Source organism: Peromyscus maniculatus, chromosome 23 (genome assembly GCF_049852395.1).
Source record: "Peromyscus maniculatus bairdii isolate BWxNUB_F1_BW_parent chromosome 23, HU_Pman_BW_mat_3.1, whole genome shotgun sequence".
Taxonomy (NCBI): Eukaryota; Metazoa; Chordata; class Mammalia; order Rodentia; family Cricetidae; genus Peromyscus; species Peromyscus maniculatus.
The window spans coordinates 36,342,129-36,363,353 of record NC_134874.1 but is presented as its reverse complement, the minus strand read 5'-3'; the positions used below and the strand labels follow the sequence as shown (position 1 = coordinate 36,363,353).

Below are 21,225 nucleotides of genomic sequence, written 5' to 3'. Positions count from 1 at the left end.
TTATACATGAGGTGAAATTTAAGGATGAGAACATTACCCTGAAGGTTCAGGTCCTGGTATTTTGTCCATGGCAAATGATGAACCAAGGCAATTTCCAGTTTTCATCTGCACTGCAGAGACTCAATATTTTTATAGCAAACACATGTTCCTTGGGAATGCTAAAAAAGACATTAGCATCATTGAAGCAATGAGTAACTTGGGTCCAAGAAGAGCAAGATGCTCATCACTGCCAACTATGGGACAGCTGTGACAGTTCTGACTGACATACACCTTAAACACCAGACCATCCCATCTGCAGATCAAAGGGCACCCATCCATCTGTGGCACCTATCCTTCTGCTATTAATATCTTATAGTCCTTGAGTCCTGCTGCTCTTCTTTGGGTTTGTAATTTCCTCATCAGGAACCAGATCTAAGAGTTGGTAGCAGAGGCATGGGCTAATATGTCAGATTGCCTTTTAAATCCATCTACCTATGTGAAAATTTGATTCAGTGTGTTGTGCCCCGAGTAAGACTACCACAGAGCCAATATCTGACGAAAGCACACAGGGGTTTGTTAATAACAAAACAAACCCAGATTTTGTCTGTGGCCAAAACTTAACACACCGGGTGGAGGAGGATGGCCCTGTGCACTCACTCCAAGGAGTTTCTATAAGAAAGATTTATGTACAGAGAGTTACATATCTCGGGATTTGATGAGAGGCCTAGGCGTGAGGCAGTTCTTTGAAGTTACTGGCTGAACTATAAGTATGAGGTTACTGATGGCTAACAGGATGCAGGGTATCTACAGAGACATAAATTTTAAACCCTAGGTACTGTTTTTGCTGAGCCCAGGATATATACATTCAGATTTATTGCTTCAGTCCTATTTTCCCATAAGTTCAATCTCCGGTCGGCTCCCAAACTGCTGGTCAGCAAATACCTTTAGAGGAGGGAGGAGAGAGAGCATCTCTCAAGAGGGCTGCTGGTTTTTCCCTTTCAGTAGTAGTGTATATTGTAATTCCAACAGCGAAAAAATACAAGGCCATAGCAAATAGGCAATCCTGAAGAGAAAACACAAAACCTGGTGTTCCAATGAGCAACATCCTGAATTTGGAATGCAATATTATGAACTCAGATATAGATTGAGTAGTAAATTCTGTTGAGGAACAATTCTTTTAGTGTCTGATAACTTAACTTTGATAATATACAGATTTACAGCATTCAATTGATAATAGTACCTCATTCAATATTACATTAAATTTTAAATAGAAATAAGAAAACCACACCCATCTCTTTAATGTATGCATCTAATTTAATTAACAAATTTAAAAAATACCATTTATACTGAATTTAATAATTTTATATTTTTGAAAGCTGAAGGGCACTCATACTAAGACCAGTCTCAAATTCATGATCCTCCTGCCTCAGCTTCCCAAGTTGGTAGCTTTGGAAATATGCACCACCATACCAAATAAAATGTATTTCTCAAACTGGATGGTCAAATCTATGTACTTATATTTATAAGGTATGTGTAATTGGAGTTTATATAGCTGCTGTCAGGTTGCCCTTTCTAGAAGCAACTGCAGAGCTTAAAATGAAACATAGGTCTATTTTCCAGTTTCCTGTCTCAAACCTTGCACTTGTGTCTTTCATAGGGTCCTACTGATATTGAGTGGAAGTTTGCACGAACAAACTCTAGATAGATACTTTGATGAAGGTAGAACTTGCTGCCTCCTTTCAAAATTATCCCAGCCCCAAATCATTTTTCTATCTTGGCGACTGATTCAACAACACCTTTGTTGGGATATTGCCGGGCTCCAGCTGCATGACCGCACATGAACAGTTCAGGAGCTACACAAGAGGTCTGGGGTCTTGTGTCTTAAGTCATCAGTGTGTGCTGGTGATTATGTATCCCTCATGGAATCTAGCCTGCATGGTGTAGCTCTGTAAGCTCATCTGTACCTTAGAGAACCAGACACAGACCCCACCTCCTCTAGGTCTGTTCTGTTCTCTCTCTCCACCCCCTCACTATCTTTCTCTTCTCTCTCCTTCCCCAGGCCTGGTTCTCTTGTGTCGTCGTCCTCCCCCCCAACCCTCTTCCTCCTAATAAAGCTCTGATACTGATACTGGGGTTTGTCATGGCCATGACTTTTCCTCACAGTCACCAGCACAGATTATCATTATTACAACCTTCAGGACTAAAAGTGACCCTGATGGAAGACAGGAAGCACAACTTGAGAAGCCTCACAGTAAGAATAAAATAAAATCTGTTTCTCTGGACACAAACTGTTTTTCTCTTTTCTCTTCTTCATGACAGTTGTTATCTTAAAAATGTTAAAATCACTCAAACATATGCTTTTGACATTTCTCAGCCATGAGCCACTAAGCCATTTTGCATGCCGAATGTTTACCAAACCACGTGGGCAGGTGAATGATAAGGGTGCAGTCCCGCTGATGCAAGTTCCCTATTCATGCTGAGTCACAGGAATGCCAAGCTGATGACCTGATACAAAATCAACATTGTTAGGTACTGCTTCCTCACTGGGATAAACACAGCCAGTTCTGCGCAATAGAAGTCAACTCTAATCTAGCTGTCTGTGGAATTGACTTGACTAGGGTCCCTGTCCCATACAAGTAGTTGTGAGATTTTGAGAAAGAGACTATCTGGTTGTCATTTTAATTTTCTCCTTTTTGCAATAAAGCAGCGATATCTGGTGGCCTCCCAGAGGGCCAAATGGGTTTTCTGCTAAGGTAAGAGGATGTGAGGCTAGGTTAGGTAAGATGAGGCAAGGTGAGACAGAACAAGAACTATGGGATGGTAGGTGTGCAGCTCTGGCCACAAGGCCTCCCTCTGTAACTGATGAGCAGACCATGAAAACCTGAGTGTCCCACTTGTCCTGTGCTGATCTGGAATTCTGTGATGTGCAGACCCCAGTTTTGAGAAGCTTCACAATATCTGTCCCTTTGAGACACTGCAGACCTTTCCCACCAAAGCCACATCCCACAAAAAGTGCCAGCTTCTAAATAGAGACACATGCAACACATCCAATCATAAATGGCCTGTGAGGCTTAAGCCTGCCCCTTAAGCACTCTGGCCCAATGAGCATCCGGGCAGAGACTCTAAACCTCCCCCATTCCACCTTGGTCTTCCTGCCTAGGGCATTGAGCATGCTCAGACTTGAGGACGTTAAGGAAATGCTGAGGAGCTGTTGAGCCGTTGTGGAGGGGGTCTGTGGAGTTCATCTGGTGAGGACAGTCCCAGGCCAGAGTGGCCAGGCTCAGGGTCTCCTAAGAGTCTGGACTTCCTCACAGCCCCGGTTCTGGGGAGGCTGAGGTGAAGACAAACCTGCCTTCTTGACAGCAGTCTCCTCTTAGACCAGGTCTAGTGAGGCCATCTTCTCAGAGCCTGGAGACTCCTCACAGCCCAGTCCTCATGAGGCTGAGATGCCCTCAGTGAAGATCCAGGATGGCAGGATGCAGTTCTGAAAAAAAAAAATTATAGGCTTTCATCCAGATTATTATGGGCTTAACGTTTTCCGTATTTCTTTACTTCATCTTAGTGCCTGTGGAATCAGCAATATCCCTTTTCTCATTCCTTATGTGAGTAACTAATAATCTTTCATTTTTCTTTGCTAGTGTGCCTAGAGATTTATCAGTGTTGTATAGACATACATCTTTTTCTTACCCCTTGTCATCTTTATTTGTCAATTGAATTTTAAAAATTGACTAGGGGCTTCTTAATCACTTTGTTTTTAATATTTATATAAAATTTATGCCACAGATTACAAATCTACTTAAGTCAGGTGTTAAGTATTTCATGTCTATAATCCAAGCCCTTGGGAATCAGGATATCATGAGTTTGAGAACAGTGTGGGTCACACACGTAGCTCTGGATACACTGGGCTATGCTACAGAGTGACATCTTATTGTAGAACATACAAACAAAATCCAAATGTATTCACTTTCATATAAAGTCATTTAATGTTTTAGTTTTTCTAATCATGGTTTAGCTTATTCCAGAAATTTTGTTATGTTTTATTTCCTCTTCGATACTTTCACTTTCACAGTGACTTTCTCTTTTAATCTATTTATTATTTTAAGAATGAAATGTTTAATTTTCATTTATTGGGGATTATCAAGATACTGTTTTGTTATTAACTTGTATTTTTTTACATGATTTTTTCTTTTTTCGAGACAGGGTTTCTCTGTGTAGCTTTGTGCCTTTCCTGGAACTCACTTGGTAGCCCAGGCTGGCCTCGAACTCATAGAGATCCGCCTGCTTCTGCCTCCCAAGTGCTGGGATTAAAGGCGCGCACCACCACCGCCCGGCCATTAACTTGTATTTTAATTTCCCTGTAGTCAGATTGCATACATCACTTTATATCAGGTTTTTTATGTTTATTTAAACCTGTTTAGTAGCTTGTAACGTGGAGTATGTTGAAAAGTGACTTGTGTGTTCTGGAAATGCTGTCTTAAGCTGTCATTTGAGGAGGTGTTCTGTAAATGTCTGTCAAGTGAAATTGATTGACAGCAGTGTTCATGTTCTCCTTGTCCTTAATGACTTTCTCTGAGTTTCATTCTTTATTTCTCTTTTTACAGCAAAAGAACTTAATTTGGTTGTAATTTAAAATTTTCTTATTACCAAATCTTATCATGTGGATATATCAGGAGTTAAATGGAATTTTCTATTCCAAATACAACATCTTGAAGCCTTGTTATATAGGAACTTCTGTCCCTATGTCAAAATTGCACTGAATTATTCAATATGGTCATGTTCTTTAAAAGTGTAAAACCTCATTCATTTGACAACTTCTTATTGTTTAGTTCATATAAACAAATGGTAGAAAGTGAAAGTCGATTTTTTATGTATGGATTGTATTTTTATTGATTCTTTAGGAATTTCATACCATACACTCTAATCCCACTCCTCTTCCAGACACTTCATATCTGCCCCAACCTCTTGTAGAGTCCTGCCCCAAAGGAAAGCAAAAAAGGAATAAAAATAAGATAAAAATAACCAATAATAAAAAAGAAGAAAACAGTAAAGCACTTTGCTCCCCCAGCCCCTATCTTTCCCACCTCTCCATCACCTCTCCATCATCTCTCCATCATCTTAGTGGCATTGGGAGCTGCTGTAGATCATGCAGGTCTTGTATTGATGGTGTACTGAAGCCAGGGGCCTTGAACCTGACCAACACCCGCTACACAACGAACATTTGCAAGTGAAGCTGTTGGACTTTCCCTCCTTTTGTTCTGTCGACTCCCATCTCCAACTTTAATTGTGGATTTGTCAGTTTCCATCCACTTTCTCATCCAGGTTGGAGGATTCTTAGTTAAATACTTTTCAAGTGGAGTATTCTGTCTGCCTGAAAAATTGATCCCTTTTCACTACACACATGTATATATTTGTGTTATTCAGAATAGATACTTTCCCTAGTAAAACTTACTGTTCAGCAGTTTACTTTGGTAGTAACATGGATACTAGGGCGTTTTTAAGAATTCTGCCTTTTCCTGCCTCATTACTCTGACACTCTGCCCATACATTTGTTTTCTATTCATCATAGAGTGAAATCCTGTGTGGTTGTTTATCTTCTCTGGTGATTTCTCCCATCTAGAACTTTATGTTTAATGCAGTTACATGATTAGTTTGAGTCTTTTATCTTGATTGTTTTAAGTTCACTGTTTCTGTCCAAAATGTCTTTTGTGTCTGGTTTTGCGTTCAGTTTATCATTCTATTTATCCCCTCACTTAGCTTGTTATTTAGATATGTTTTAAAAAATTAATAGCTGCTTTTCAGGCACTGAAGGCCCGAGAGCTACTAAACTCAGAGCTGCTTCCTTGCTAAACATGCCAGAAAGTTGCCAGACCTCTGGAGCTCATCCATTGTGTGTTATATCAGCTGAGCCAATAATAGTTTATATTTTACAGATTATTTGTGCCAAAATTTCTGTCTTTTGTTATGGTGGAATTCAAGACTTTTGTAAACCTCTCTTAATTAAATACACATTATGGATGACAATATGGTGATGGAATTTATGCACACTGTAGCTTTCAGTGACTGAAACCAATGAAATGCTAAGAAATTCCTTATGAAGTTTAAATTTTATGCAGATTTACTTGTATCAACTCTGTACAACTTTGGTGTCTTGCATGATGCAATTATTTTATATTTACCTGGCACTATCTTTTTATGGTTCTGGGTTCCAGAATGACCTTATAGTACTTATATTCTGTTTGGTCACAATCCTTTTTTCTTACAACTGAGAGTATAAGATGAACTAACATCATGTACTGCATGGTTGCAAGCCTCTCTGCCTCCCTGGGTCCATAAAAATAAACTGAGAAATTATGAAACGATTTGAAAATTGCACATATGTGTTTAGACATGTAGGTAGGTACATATGAGTGCAGTTTCCTCAGAGATGAGAAGAGGCTCCAGATTCCCTGGAACTAGAGATATTGGTGTTTGATTTTGGGTCACTGTGATAGGTGATGGGAACTGAACTCAAGTCCTTTGAAAGAGTACAGTGTGTGTTTTTCTGTTAGGCCAACTCTAGCGCCATCATTCAAAAACCTTAAGAGAAGTTTGGAGGATAGTAAAAATGTAGTCATTATGTTTAGTTGTATAAAAATATATGAGCCCTTGTGCAATTAAGTAATTCTTTTTCTGTTTTGTTACTTCTAAAATTAATCTTATTATTCTGTACATTTTAATTATATAAAATAAGTCATTTGTTTCCCAGTTATACTTCCTCCATTTAAAATATTTCCCCTCACACTTCCTGAAAAATTTTAACCCTTTTTCCTATTTTTCTAGATTCCATGTATGAGAGAAGATATGTGTTAATTGTTTTTGGAGAGTTGTCTATTTCTAAACTTGATGATACATAGTTGGAACAATTTTCTTGAGAATCATACAACTTTTTTCTATAATTTTTATTTTGAATTATCTTGCATACCTATGGATATTGTGCGGTCTTTAGTCATTCATATAATGGTGGCTCTCTGAGCTCATTCCCAGGAGTGGTACAGTGGGCATGTTTATGTTAAATTTTCATTCATAACCATCGTTACAGCATCCACAGTACCTGGAATGTTTTAGTTTACAATGAACATAACGTATATGTTCTTGTTCCACCTCCTTTGCAGCACTTAAAAAAATCAGATTTGGTGAAAAATGTAACATTTAAAAGACACTTAAAGCTGGAATTATGGGGTAATCTGAATATTATTTTACTAATGTGACAAATGAGTCTGAGGACCAAGAAAATGACCACAGAATCTATAGTATTTGAGCCAGGCTATAAGTCCTGCTGAAAATTTATTCTAATTGAAATGGTTGCCATGTATTATTCTTAGTGGTCAGAGCTTGACCTCATATTACTGCATGGCTGGTTACCTCAAAGTGGTCCATTTGGTAAGGAAAATGTGCTTGTGAGTACCTAGTTTAACTTTGCATCCATATTTGTATTTCACATATTTGTTGGCATGTGAGATACTGTCTCAGAATGCTGATTGTGAAAAATTGTTTTCAGCATGCAGAAAATGAAACTCTGCTCTCTATCTTCTACCAAACACAAGCTCTGCACCAAATGTGCCATAGACCTGATACCCTGAAAATGCCAAAGGACACAGTAGAGAAAATACTCCCACTGCTAAGCACAGGTAAGGATTTCTTGAATAGGACTCTTGTCCAATAGTAAATGAGACCAAAAATCAACAAATAGGATCTCATGAAATTAAGACTTTTTATTTCAGCATAAGAAAATATAATTTAAGTGGTAGCATACAGAATATGAGAAAGTTACTGGTATAATAGTGGCATGAGCATTATTGCATAATTAACTTCCTTCTGATCTGGTGAGGCCTGCACTATAGGAAGGAATTAGTACCTGCTACTGTGTACCTGGTCAAAAGACACTGGCTTGACAGGTCATAGCCCTTTAGATGACGCTACTATTGTTACTTAGTGTAGTAGCAACTGCTTTGTAAATATTTTGTTTTTCACATAGATCTCTTCAGCTCTCAGTCTTGGCTAGAGGTTCTCTTTCTGTGGTTTGCAGCAGCAAATGCACAGCCTCATAACTTCAAAATGTTGAAATGACCATGAATGCTCATTCCTAAATGGGACCTGTAGATCAACCACTTCCCCTAGGATAGGAAACATCCTGGATGTGCGTCCTGAATGTCCTGACTGAGCATGAGGGAACTGCTGTGACATGCTGTCCTTTGGACATGACATAACCATTGCTCACTCACGAGATCTGTGATCACCTGCAGCTTCAGGTGACAGTGTTCAGGACTGACTGTGAACACACCTATCTGTCCTGAACCAGACAGCTGGAAGAGGCAGCGTGCTGGTGGAAGACAAAGCCTACTAAGCCTCTGTCTCAGTACAGAAAATAAAAACGAAGCTAGAAGTTGGCTATTTGTTTTTTTGCTTTTCTTTTCTTATCTATCTATATCTATCATCTATTTATTTATTTTCCTTTTATATTACAATACCATTCAGTTCTACATATCAGCCACAGATTCCCTTGTTCTGCCCCTTCCTGCCCCCTCCCCTTCCCCCCCAGCACAACCCCCATACCCACCTCCTCCAAGGCAAAGCCTCCCCCGAGGACTGAGATCGACCTGGTAGACTCAGTCCAGGTAAGTCCAGTCCCCTCATCCCAGACCAAGCCAAGTGTCTCTGCATAAGCCCCAGGTTTCAAAAGCCAACTCATGCAATGAGCACAGGACCCGGTACCACTGCCTAGATGCCTCCCAAACAGATCAAGCCAATCAACTGTCTCACCTATTCAGAGGGCCTGATCCAGTTGGGGGCCCCTCAGCCTTTGGTTCATAGTTCATGTGTTTCCATTCATTTGGCTATTTGTCCCTGTGCTTTATCCAACCTTGGTTTCAACAATTCTCGCTTATATAAACCCTCCTCTTTCTGGCTAATTAGACTCCCAGAGCTCCACCCGGGGTCTAGCCATGGATCTCTGCATTCAGATTCCTCAGTCCTTGGATGGGGTTTCTGGCACAACTATTAGGGTGTTTGGCCATCCCATCAGCAGTGTAGGTCAGTTCTGGCTGTATCTCGACCATTGCCAGCAGTCTATTGTGGGGGTATCTTTGTGGATTTCTGTGGGCCTCTTTAGCACTTTGTTTCTTCCTTTTCTCATGTGGTCTTCATTTACCATGGTCTCCTATTCCTTGTTCTCCCTCTCTGTTCTTGATCCAGCTGGGATCTCCTGCTCCCACAGGCTCTTTCCCTGGACTCTCGCCCTTCATTACTCCCACTCATGTCCAGGTTGTTCATGTAGATCTCAGCCATTTCTCAGTCATTGGGCGATCCTCGTGTCTTTCTTGGGGTCCTGTTTTCCAGGTAGCCAACCTGGTGATGTGAGTAGCAGTCCAGTCATCCTTGTTCCACCTCTAGTATCCTCCTATGAGTGAGTACATACCATATTTGTCTTTCTGAGTCTGGGTTACCTCACTCAGGATGATTTTTTCTAGATCCATCCATTTGCCTGCAAACCTCATGATGTCATTGTTTTTCTCTGCTGAGTAGTATTCCATTGTGTATATGTGCCAAAATTTATTTATCCATTCTTCAGTTGAAGGGTATCTAGGTTGTTTTCAGGTTTTGGCTATTACAAACAATGCTGACATGAACATAGCTGAGCAAGTGCTCTTGTGGTATGATTGAGCATTTATTGGGTATATGCCCAAGAGTAGTATAGCTGGATATTGGGGGAGAATGATTCCCAATTTTCAAAGAAAGCGCCACATTGATTTCCAAAGTGGTTGTACAAGCTTGCATTCCCACCAGCAGTGGAGGAGAGTTCCCCTAGTTTCACATCCTTTCCAGCATAAAGTGTCTTCAGTGTTTTTGATCTTAGCCATTCTGACAGGCATAAGGTGGTATCTCAGAGTTGTTTTGATTTGCATTTCCCTGATGATTAGGGATGTTGAGCAATTCCTTAAATGTCTTTCAGCCATTTGAGTTTCCTCTGTTGAGAATTCTCTGTTTAGTTCTATAGCCCATTTCTTAATTGGTCTGTTGGTCATTTTGATGTCTAATTTTTTGAGTTCCTTATATATTCTGGATATCAGTCCTCTGTCAAATGTGGGGTTGGTGAAGACCTTTTCCCATTCTGTAGGCTGCCGCTTTGCCTTGTTGACCGTATCCTTTGATCTACAAAAGCTTCTCAGTTTCAAGAGGTCCCATTGATTGATTGTTTCTCTCAGTGTCTGTGCTACTGGTGTTATATTTAGGAAGTGATCTCCTATGCCAATATGTTCAAGACTACTTCCTACTTTCTCTTCTAGCAGGTTCAGAGTAGCTGGATTTATGTTGAGGTCCTTGATCCACTTGGACTTAAGTTTTGTACACGGTGACAGATATGGATCTATTTGCAGCCTTCTACACGTTGATATCCAGTTATGCCAGCACCATTTGTTGACGATTCTTTCTTTTTTCCATTGCACACTTTTGGCTTCTTTGTCAAAAATTATATGTTCATAGGTGTGTGGGTTAATGTCAGGGTCTTCAATTCGATTCCATTGGTCCACATGTCAGTTTTTATGCCAATACCAAGCTGTTTTTATTACTGTAGCTCTATAGTAGAGCTTGAAGTCAGGGATCGTGATGCCTCCAGAGGTTGTTTTATTGTACAGGATTCTTTTGGCTATCCTGGGTTTTTTGTTTTGTTTTTGTGTGCCTTTGAGTTGGTATTCTTCTCCTTCTTCTATCCCTATTATTCATAGGTTTGGTCTTTTCATGGTGTCCCAAATTTCTTGGACATTTTGGTTCATGATTTTGTTGGCTTTAGTGTTTTCTTTGACTAATGAATCTATTTCTTCTACTGTATCTTCAACGCCAGAGATCCTCTCTTCCATCTCTTGCATTCTGTTGTTTATACTTGCATCTGAAGTTCCTGATCGTTTACTCAGATTTTCTATTTACAGCATTTCCTCTGTTTGTGTCTTCTTCATTTTGTCTATTTTCCTTTTCAGGTGTTGGACTGTTTCCTTCATTTGTTTCATTGCTTTTTCATGATTTTCTTTCAGTACTTTATTGTTTTCTTCTAATTTGTTTGTTCTTTCCTCTAGTTGTTTATAGCATCCTTTTATTTTTTTGTCTTTTCCTCTACACAAGTCTCTACCTTCTTCATGATGTTATTCATAAGGCTGTTTTCTTCTGCTTCTTCCAATTTTTGATGTTCATGTCTAGATGTTGGAGGCGGGCTAGGTTCTGGTGATGCTGTATTACTCTTCATTTTGTTGTATGTACTTCTGCCTTGACATCTCCCCATCTCCTTGTGGTTTATTCTTGGTCTTATCAGTGCACTTGGTTCAGACAGAGCTGACAGATTTAGGAAGTCTCTCTCTCTTGTCCAGATGGGAGCTCTCTTGTTCAAATGGGAACTCGGGGCAGGATGGAAGCTCTTTTCGAAGTTGGCCATTTGTAATACTTATCAATTCCCCTTTCTTTATCTGTCTGCCTCCCAGGGAAGACTGTGATTCCTATTCCCTCAAATTAATGAGTTTATTGAGGTTACTACAGGAGTATAGGTATGGGATTACCTATTGGAATATGAATAACTCTAATGTGTGACATCACACAGCCTCACATTAGAATGGGTGACTCATAAGGACTAGAACTCTGAATGTGTCTGCATGACTTGTTTGCAGCTGAATGGGACAGAGGGTCTCCTTTCTTCAGTTCTCCTTAGTTATCACCCATTTAACCTTGGAAGTGGAAGGGCCTTGTAATTCCTGTAAGTTTCAACTTCCCCTGCCATGATTTAATTGCTGGATATTATGAACCTCTTCTCTTTTTTCACAGAACTTTTTTGGACTTAAGGGAATAGTCCTGCCCAGGGAAGAGTACACCAGTTGGATACTCAATATCAAAGGGTCATTTCTGAAACATATATGCTAGCTATACAGAATGATTGGTTTACATTTAGGAAATATAACTATATGGATATATATTTTTTCATACACACATATATATATATGTATAAGCATGTAGCAACAATTAATGAAAATAGAGGTCATTAATTAGAAATAGAGCAAGGAAGAGTATTGGGAGGGTTTGAAGGATGAAAGAGAGGAGAAAATAATGTAATTATAATCTCAAAAATAATAGAAAACTATCTCATGTCATAAAAAGGAAAACTGTTACACAACACTTTACCCTTTCCTTAAAATGTTAGTTGTTTCTACAAGTTCACATTCTCCAATTGAGCTCTGCAAAGGCACTAATTGCAAACACCAGTCCTGAAGTCCCTGGTGAATCAACCATTTTATGTTTGACCTCTTCTGTAAGCACAGTCCAGTGCTCTGTCATGCCCAGTGAATTGGCCATAAAGCACTGCTTCTCTCATATATATTTTATCAGCAGAACCCCATCCTTCCTTCATCATCTTCCAGTCTGTGTGAGACCTCTGCCTGTGATAACCAAGCATCCCCAATGCTTCCTGTGAGCCAGTCCATCAGGAATAATCTCTCCCAGATTTCATTAGATTACATAGCCTGTATTTCAAGGAGGTGTAAGTAAGTGCATGACCTACTTTCCCACTTCTGTAGCACTCAGATTGATCTCATCTGTTCTCATAGCCTACAATCCCATAAGCCAAGCTTTGGCAGGAGGTTTCATTGATCTTTTGAAAGTCTTTGGTAATTCAAGCAGTTGAGAGACAGATTACTCCCTGACTAAGACAGTCTCTTTTTGTAGGCCATTTTAAGGCTCTCAAATGCAAGTTCTAGCATGGATTTTCCTTTTCTCTGTATAAAAGGTTGAACTATGTGACATCTTCTATCACCTTTATTCCAAACAGAGAATTACATCCTAATTGTATACAAGTGTACTGAATTTTGGCCTAAGGAATTTTAATGAATACAGCAGTTTCATATATGAACTTGATTTTTTTTATCTTCAATAAAACTTTTGATTTATGGTTAACTCTATTTCTTGGCTTTGTGTACAACTTTCCATTTCCATTTAAAAAACTCTATGGAATTTGCCTCTTGACAAAAATTTATTTAGTGAGAAAACATTTTTGTGAACTTCATGGCTAATGAAGAACTAATAAACACTGAATATATCAACTCATTGAATTCATTATATCTAAATTACATTTGTCATAAAAAATAAACTAAGATGATGTATTTGCAAGTTATTAAAGTATCAAGTTTTTAGATGTAGGTTTTTAGCTGGTTTGAAGCATAGTTGCATTTTTTAACAAACACACTTTTACACAAGATTTTTAGTGTCGCAGTGTCAGAGATCTAAGGAATGTCACATTTCAGCAAGTGCTGGGGAGGATATGGATTACAAAGATTTCGGGTGGGAAAATATGGAGAATAAAACCCACAGAGAAAAGTTTTCATTTGTTATAATGTAACTAGCCTTTTATAAGGCCCTGTAAAAACTTATGGAGGCAAAAATGATTATAATATCCTGGATAAATAAGGGAAGAGAAAGAAGAAGGAGAAACAGAAGAGGAAGAGTAGTAGTAGTAGAAGATGGATGCATGGATGGATAGATGGATGGATGGATGGATGGATGGATGGAGGCAGATAGATGGATTGATGGATAGAGACAGCTGATGGAAAGATAGATAGATAGATAGATAGATAGATAGATAGATAGATAGATAGATAGAAAAATAGATTGAGTATATACAGTTTTTCAGGCTATAAAATATAATGGTTATTGTGTCCACTGAAGGCAGAATGGACTCAGAACGTTTGTCCTTTTTTCCCATATTGGTCAGAGAACTAGTTATGGGTGAAGAACTCTGGATTTTTCTTTCAGCATCTGTATCCCTTTGAAACTGGACAATTCTAGGACTTCTAGTTCCCAGAAATAGCCCTCAAATTTAGTTCCATTTTAATTGTCTTTCAGTGGTCCCACTTTTACTTTAGGCTGATATGTGAGGTGAGGTGGGACAAATACTGGTCATCCAGGGAGCCCTGGACCCCCAAGAATCTTTCTAAATGAATGCTCCAGGTTTTGTGTAGAACTCTAGAAAAGGAACAAGGAACCCTGGACACAGCAGATACAGAAAGGTTGTGACAAAACAGGCTGAGTTAACGCATGGTGATTTGGATTATTGTAATGGAGAGGCAAGAGTCTCTGGGTCAGGAATATGCAACAGGCTAGAGACACTGAAGATAAAATTTAGACCACTTTTTTTTCAGAGCTAAGGACCAAGCCTAAAGCCGTGTGCTTGCTAGACAAGCACTCTACCACTGAACTAAATCCCCATTGCCTGACTTTTAAGGACATACTTTAGAGAAAAGTTAGAGGGAAATGGAGGACTTAAGACTACCAATGTCTGATGCATCTTATAGACTTCCCTGGAATGTGTTGGACTGATCGTGTTTGTCTTTGGGGGATGTTATTTTTATAAAGATAACAGACTTAGTAGGCGCGGGGGGTTAATAGCATTGAGGTCACCAGCACAAGGACACCCCACTCAATGATTAGTCTGGAATTCTTTAAGGAAGGAGGAGATGCAGCAAGTTGATGAAATGAAATGTGGAAGTGCCTGCAGTTGAGAAGTGAGGATGAGGTGGGTCACTCCAGAATGTTAACAAAGAAAAGTCAGAATAAGAAAAATGAAATATAGGAGGAACTCTGACAATATGTGAGAAAAGTATGTATTTGTTAATGCTTTGGTGATTGGCATTACACATCATCCTGGGAATTTAAAAACTAATTCAATGGGATCCTTATTTGAGAAATCATTTTCACAATTGATATAATATTTTATATTAAGTTCATCTCTCTGAAATCTTGTAAGAAAAGAGGAACATTATGGACCATGTTTCTGTTAAAGGAAGTAGAAAAGAATTATTGAAGCAGATTTTGGGTTAGTCTGAGCTTCTTGGTAGGAAGGGTTATTCTTATGTTACTTTTGAGACTTGTTTGTTCCTAAAAGTATCAGCTGAAGTCAAGATTTTGAGTTTTTTCAGGACACTACATCATGCAGTATAACACCATTTGTATTATGCTATGTCCCATCATTGGTTACTCAGATGAAAGCTTGGATCATGGTGAGTGGCACATCCTGGCTTGCATGTACTGAGGATGATAAGTGTTGTAAATGGAATGTATGTGATCCACACAGTTGGTACTCAGGATGGCAACTTATATCTGTACATGAAGTTTGCGAGTCTAAGATCTTCAATAAAATTTCCTCTGTGTGTCTCTTTTGAGGCATTAATTGAATGTAAAACAACTAGTGAAATTGAGGTGTGTGATCAGTGTGCCTCAAGGTTCCCTCTACCTACCAAATATGTTAATGATTTCCATTTGCTTTCATCTGTAAGGGAGCCATCAGCTCAATTGACAACAATTGAGGTGTTTCTGGCTCCCTTTTGGTTAGGGTGTTGGATGAAGAAGAGAATATTCTGCCCACACATCCTCAAAGTTCAGGACTTCTGAGTTTAATTCTTGCTCAGTAGGCTGCAGGTCTCCATTGATATCAGTTTATGGTCAGGATATTTCTTCTCTTTTATTGCCTGGACTCCTTTCACACAGGGCTTGGTCCTTGGCTACTTGATATCAGGGTTTGGCCTAGGAAGAGTTCTCCATTGTGGTTGGAGCAGGTTCCATTTAAATTATCTCTTCAAACTGTGCTTCCTAAGGTCAACATTAAGTCTGATCACATATCTCTCATTGGATTGGCAGGAGCTCCCTTGATTTTAGAGTTTGTGGTTTATCTTCATGAAGGTCTGTTGTTGGCCTGTACCATTTCCACTTTTGATTTTGCCAGGCTTGTTCTATGAGCTTTGTATGAGCTCTGAATTCTTCCCAGTCAATATTTGTCCCAGACCTGCTTCTTCATTTGGTCCTTGGAGAATGTCCCAAGTTGTCCTCTCTCCCTGTTTTGGTTCATGCTTTTGTCAGGGTAAGTGTTAGCACTCTTGCATTCTCCTTTTCCTGCTTTGCCCCTGGCCTCTTTCATTTGAGGGATTGGTCTGGGCCCACGTCCTTCTTTAGTTTGGCCCAGTCTTCTTCAGGGTCAGAGGTGTGCTGAGGCAAACTTCTCATCTTGGTGAAGGCCCTGGCTTCAGTCCAGGTAAAGTTGGGGCATGGATACTCTCTTTTTCTTTCTTTGAGCCAGGTCTTTTTGTTCTGAGGGATAGGGTAGAACTCATCTCCCTCTTGGTTGGGGCCAGCCTTCTTCATGGTCAAGGTTAGGCATGTGCAGTCTTTTCTTTTCTTTTTGTTTCATTTCATTTTGTTACTTTTCCTTCTTCTCCTCTGCCCTTGGCTCTTCCATTTAATGGACTTGCCCAGGGATACCTCTGTTTTTCCTCTGGGCCAGAGCTTATTCAGCTTCAGGTTTTGGTGAAGGCCTCTTTTAGGTCAGGTTTGTCCTTTTCATTCGTAGTGTTGGTCCCTGGCCTTTCTGGATGAGGGAAGCCATTGCTAATGTAGGCATTATTTCTGGTCTTCATCAGGTTCATCCTTAGGCCTTGGAATATTTCTGTCTTGACATCATGGTTTAATGGTTAATCCTGGTCTACTTTCATTTTAGGTGCTTAGCATGGGCCTTTTCAGGGGCCGTGTTGGCCTGGGGTACTTTAAGGGTGTGCCTGTGTCCAGGCAGTTTTTGTGTTAGAGTTAAGCCTGATTATATTGATATTCTGGGACTGTTGGTACCAGTTTCTCTTCAGGGTTGAAGCAGCAGATACTTTTGAGTGGAGGTTTGAGTGGAGCTACTTTGTATTTGTAATTAGCCTTGGTTTATGCTCAGCCATTCTGAATAAAAATAACATGTGGATATTGATAGAGGACTGTATTTATTGTGCTTCTCTTACATCTCAAGTATATTCTGAGGAACACTGGCTCTTTCCAAGGTAAATGGGCACAGACATCAACACACATCACAGACTCCAGATGAAATAAACTACATATTACACAAATAGAAAGGGGAAGTAGGAAGAGACAGTGGTGCTTGGGAGAGTCCTTGCTGTTGCTTTTGTGACTGTGGCCATGGTAAAGAGGCACCATGAGCTCATGTGGAAAATTGTTGCTTCTCAATAAAGATAACAAAATAGAGTCCCAACAAGGTCCCTGCTGCCTTTCCTTCCATGATCTGCTCCCATGAAAGGATATCACATGGGGTTAATATAACTACAGAGGCTGGTCCTCCATTGATCTAGATGCTGCCTTGATAGGCACATGCGGGTTCTACAGATCTTCATGAGGCCTCTTATGTAGTGTGGGCATAGTGTTCTCTCCTGTATGTCATTCATGGCATGCACTATGAGGGTGTTCCTCTGGTCCTTGCTATGGAAACACTTCTCAAAATGTCATTTGTCTTCTACCTTGAAAACCCCTGGAACAATGAACCATGCCTTCGTGATCTCTTTCAAGAAAGCTCCTTGTCATGTCCACTCACTGATGTGAGATCAGGTCTTCCCACAAAGAATGTCTGCACTGACTTACCAGAAATTGATTCCTGCTCATGTTATTATTGTTGTGAATCACAGCCAACTTTAATAGAGTGAGCTGCCAACCTGTGAAGGGCACACATGTAACCATGACAATGATTCCTTGTGTAGTGTCACAGAGGCCAGGCCACACTCTGCTCAGGGAAGCACAAAGGTGGTAAAGCTATGCAGATGTCTTTGGACTGGTAATTAGGGGATTTGCCTGAAGGCTTCAGTTATCATCATTGCTTGGGGACAATTTCCCATCCAATCATCATTTCCTACTATAGAGCTTCACTGCTGAGAAGAGGAAGGTCATTGGGGAAATGTCAGACTCAGTCCATATGTACACAGTTCAAATATTGGTCTGTCATTTCTGATGCTCAGTTTAACATCAGGAGTCTCTCATCATGAGGCTTGTATTGTGCTATCTGCAGGACCTGCAGCTTGGGGAACAGAGCTGTTTGAAATTTGCCCTCCAGCCTGTCCCTTCACCATCATTAAACACACCTTGAAGTGGGATTGACCAGAAAGCAGAAAGCCATGAGGCTTTCCCTGCCTCCTCTCATCATGGTAGTTGATGACTTCTGAGGCTGTCACTCACTGGATAGCAGTATAACAGCAGTTCATCCTGTCCCATTTGGAAAGTGGAGTCCTGGGATAGTGCTGACTCTGCCTCAGCTGTTTTCATCTTTTCTAACAAACACAAATGGAGAATAGGAGTAGAAAACAATGGACATATCCCCCTATGAGATTACCCCTTCCCAATCTTCCACTGTCCTTTACCTTCATGCCTCTCTCCTTCCCTGAAAATTTATCTCTCAAGGCTGGTCACAGATTTCCAGCAATCCTTCCAACTCACTCTCCTTAGCGTTGAGATTCCTTTTTATTCTTCTTTTCCATAGATACTTTTTTTCTTGCCCTAACATGACATTTGAAGGACAATGGGAAGGAGGCATCTTAGAGATCTGAGGAGTTAGTCAAGGTATCACAGTGTTCCATTCCTCTATCTTATTGTGGATGGAATCCTACACTTAAGAATTGTGGCATGCAAAAAGAAAGAGAACAAAACTGAATTAACATCTTTTTCTACTGGTCCTCAACCAATCAAATCTCAGTTATAAAAGAAAAACTGTGGGGAGATTCTTCCTGTGATTTCTAGATGAAGTGTAAGCATTGTGCTACCCTCAGAACCAAACAGGATTTAGGGAAGGTGGCCTCAATTAAACCAGCTATCTAATCACAGACCTTGAAATCCTTTTCCTGTCTGCAGCAGCAGAATCTGGAAGAAGAGAAGTTATACAGTTGCCCACCAGAGATGCCTCTTTGCTGTCTCAGTCTGGATGCCTGTGGCAACAGTTGCAGTAGGAACAGCCTACCTGGAAGTCTTCCTGTCAGCATCACTGGATCCTGGGAACCCACAATTTCCTGCTCTTCACCAAGTTCTGGATAGCCAGTAAGCATAGTTAGACTTACTTGATGGGGGTGATTTCCCATAAAATGTGCAGTGGAAGAGGAAGGAAAAACTGAAAACTTCCATGTGCTTGGTGTCAAATGGTATCTGAGGGACTTAACATGTGACATAGATTGTAGAACTCCATCTAAGAAAGATCCTGAAACATCGACATGTTGTTAGTAACATGGTAGACAACATCAGTGCTCTAGAAGCATGGAAGTTCCATGCACAGAATGAAGCATGATCAAGCATGCCCCACCCCACTGTAATAGTGCTACTACCCCATCATAAAGGATGAGGGCACCATCAGTGTTGTGCCACAATACACACATGCTTGTTTCCATACAACACACACAAATATGTGCCCACATTCATACATTTAAGAACATGTATGTGTCTACACCTTTGCATGCAGACACACACACACACACACACACACACACAGAATTATACTTTGAATTCCAATTAGATGTACAATAAATTGGCATAACAAGAAATTAAATATAAACAAACAACCTTTGTGGCATTGGTATGCATGTGTATGGTATGCATGTTGTATGCAGAACTATGAGTATAGTTATGTGCATATTTTTATAAGTATCTATATGATATACCTAATATGTACAACCATATCTAACTGCATATACATCCGTATATAAATATAAAGATAAACTGAAATCCCAGCTCCCAGACACTAGCCAAGGAGGCAGCAGAACTTTCTGAGTGGTTGGCTTGATGTGTCAGCTCTTTCCTGCCTTCAACGCTTGAGTTCCTATTATGTTTATTAACAGTATGATTCATTTGAAACAAAATTCTGCACAATTTTTTCACAATGCCTTTTAATATTAAAATAGTCTCTAACTTTCAGAACCACAAGAAAACCCTCTAAGGCAGAAAGCTACAAGTTGATCATGAAAAGTACCAGGGAAGGGCCAATGAGATTGCTAGTTGTGTGGAAGGAAAGAGCTGACTCCTCCTAATTTGTTCATTGACCTCCATATAAACAGAATGACAGAATGGCATGGTGTGTATTCTATGTTCATTCTCTCTCTATTGTATAGATGTATTTATTTCCTCATCACAAAATAAGTAGATAGACAGATGTTATTATTTTATTTACCAATCAGAAGATTTCTATACACTTATCATATGCTATAATTAATTTTTCAAATAATAAAAAAAATCTCATGCAGCTCACAACTGTTTGTAACTCCAGGACCAGAGGAGTTGACACTCTCACACAGGCATACATAAAGGCAAAACATCAATGAACATAAAATAGTGAATAAACAATTAAATATTTGTAGGAGCTAGTGGGGTCAGGAGCCCCACAGTCATCCCACAGAACTAACTAACCTAGGCTCATAGTGATTCAGAGACTGAACTACCAACCTGGGAGCATGCATGGGACTGACCTATGTCCTCTCCATGTATTTTACAGTTGTATAACTTGATCTTCTTGTGAGACTCCTAACGATGGGAGCAGGGCTTGTATTTAATGCCTGCTTTTGGGACCCATCCCTCCTACTGAATTGCCATGTCCTGCCTGAATGTAAGAAGTCATGCCTAGTCTCACCACAACTTGATTAAACATGGCAGGCAGATATGCACAGGACACCTGCCCATTTCTGAAGAGAAAAAAAATAGGAGGAATGGATGGGGAGCAGGAAGAGTAGAGGTTGGCAGAAGGAAGGAGAGGAGAGGATGGAGGGGAAATTTTGGTCAGGATGTAAAAACAAAAATAAATGAATAAAACCAAATTTATTCCAAAAGAGGGAGAATATTGATGGTTATCATATTTAAATTTGAGATACTAAAAGAATGTCACTCCAGGGACATTGCCACTTATTCTAACTTTATAATGTGTTTGCAGTTGTACAGGGATTGCTGGGGATGACTTTCTGTATGCTGTGAATGTGTTGCTCTGAGTGATTGATTAAAAAAAAAAAAAAAAAAAAAAAAAAAAAAAAAAAAAAAAAAACGCTGGTTGGACAGTAGCCAGGAAAGAAGTATAGTATAGGCAGGATAAGCAGAGAGGAAAATGCTGGGAGTGGAAGGCTGAGTCAGGAGAAGCCACAGCCACCATGAGAAGTAAGATGTAAAGTGCCAATGAGCCACAAGTCACATGGCAACTTACAGAATAATAGAAATGGGTTAATTTAAGACATAAGAACTAGATAGCAAAAAGCCTGCCGCGGCCATACAGTTTATAAGTAATATAAGTCTCTGTGTGTTTGCTTGGGTCTGAGCTGCTGAAGGAGCTGGGTGGACACAGGAAAACTCCAACTACAAGGGATAATTAAATCATGTTAGACATAATTTTGAGCTGTTCTAATACAT

General features: G+C 39.8%; 1 pseudogene across 1 annotated transcript in view; it reads left to right on the top strand.

Moving 5' to 3' along the window:
* The first annotated feature begins 18,847 nt into the window (after positions 1 to 18,847).
* Positions 18,848 to 21,225, top strand: part of LOC143270397 (cytochrome P450 3A25-like) — a 68,915-nt pseudogene continuing 66,537 nt past the window's right edge. The window contains exon 1 of the transcript XR_013047578.1: positions 18,848 to 18,885. The product of XR_013047578.1 is annotated as a cytochrome P450 3A25-like (transcript). The remainder of the gene's footprint in view (positions 18,886 to 21,225) is intronic.